Source organism: Uranotaenia lowii, chromosome 2, assembly GCF_029784155.1.
Source record: "Uranotaenia lowii strain MFRU-FL chromosome 2, ASM2978415v1, whole genome shotgun sequence".
Classification (NCBI taxonomy): Eukaryota; Metazoa; Arthropoda; class Insecta; order Diptera; family Culicidae; genus Uranotaenia; species Uranotaenia lowii.
The window spans coordinates 75,634,250-75,635,343 of record NC_073692.1 but is presented as its reverse complement, the minus strand read 5'-3'; the positions used below and the strand labels follow the sequence as shown (position 1 = coordinate 75,635,343).

At 34.9% G+C, this 1,094-nt stretch overlaps 1 long non-coding RNA gene across 1 annotated transcript; it reads right to left on the bottom strand.

The window, feature by feature from the left end:
* Positions 1 to 967, bottom strand: LOC129746677 (uncharacterized). Its single transcript, XR_008737344.1, has 2 exons — positions 563 to 967; positions 1 to 498 (listed from the first exon to the last, which is right to left on the bottom strand). It is a non-coding gene; the product is annotated as an uncharacterized LOC129746677 (long non-coding RNA).
* Positions 968 to 1,094: the final 127 nt, after the last annotated feature.

Genomic DNA, 1,094 nt, shown 5'->3' with positions numbered 1-1,094 from the left:
CAAGAATCGACTGTAAACTTTTATTTGCTATCGGAATTGGACCCCCCAAAGAAGCTTCGAATGTGTTCGTAAGATACCTATCAAACAGATCTTTAAGTAGCAAAGATAAAAAATAAATGTTTTTAAATTCTGTATTCTTAATTATCAAATAAAATTTTATCACAATGTTGAATTCACTTTCACTATTGAATTATTAATTTAAAATGGAGTTAAGCTGCCCTTTCAATTCGGAACATGTAAAAAATCGTAGCTGTTTCTGTTCCCGGAAGTAGTACTTTTTTCATCCAACTCGAATGTAGGTATCCATTAATTAGCAGTATCGTAATCCATCTTCCGCTGTCCATTTCAAAGATTTTATGCATAAACACTTCCATGATTCTGAGATGATCCGGTGGCGGTATTTGTTCCTAATGAATAGAGAAGAATTCAGCAGCACACAGCTATACTCGCCGGTTTTATTCCGATCACTTTCAGCGAACAAGCCGTATTCCGAAACATCTAAAACATACATATTGCTTTTTAATTTCTGTGTGATAAATACAATAATTTTGGAGTTATTTACCTGTTAATTCCGAAAAGTTGATAACCATTTCTGAAGATTTTATGGTTCCGATTTTTCAGGAGGAAGACAACTTCGTGCTCGAACTTTCTGAAGCAGTTTGCCGGAATGCTAATTACTCTTGGAATGTTTGAACAACGGATCCGGCGGTGGACAGAAAATATCAAACTTTTTTTTCTAAAAGTTACGAGGAAATTAGCTTTCGGTAGCTGTTCTCACTGCAGAGTATTTAAGAACAACAGGAATCAAATTTGAATCACGAATTATTTTTGTTTTTTTGTTTACACTGTGATTTGCAACAACCGTTATTTTCGAGTTTTGGTAGATCTGGAGAAAGCCTTTTGGCTATAAGAAGAGCAAAATTGAGTTAGAGAAAACAAATTGTTCTGGTAATGGCATTTCCCCAGAGTATATGGCCTTATAATTGTTTTTCCAAAGCCAAAATAGATTTTGACAACCTCTCGAAAAGTCAGGACAAAGTCCTGATAAAGTCAGGTTACCTGGCACCTCTGAGTGATACAATTGTAGAAACAAC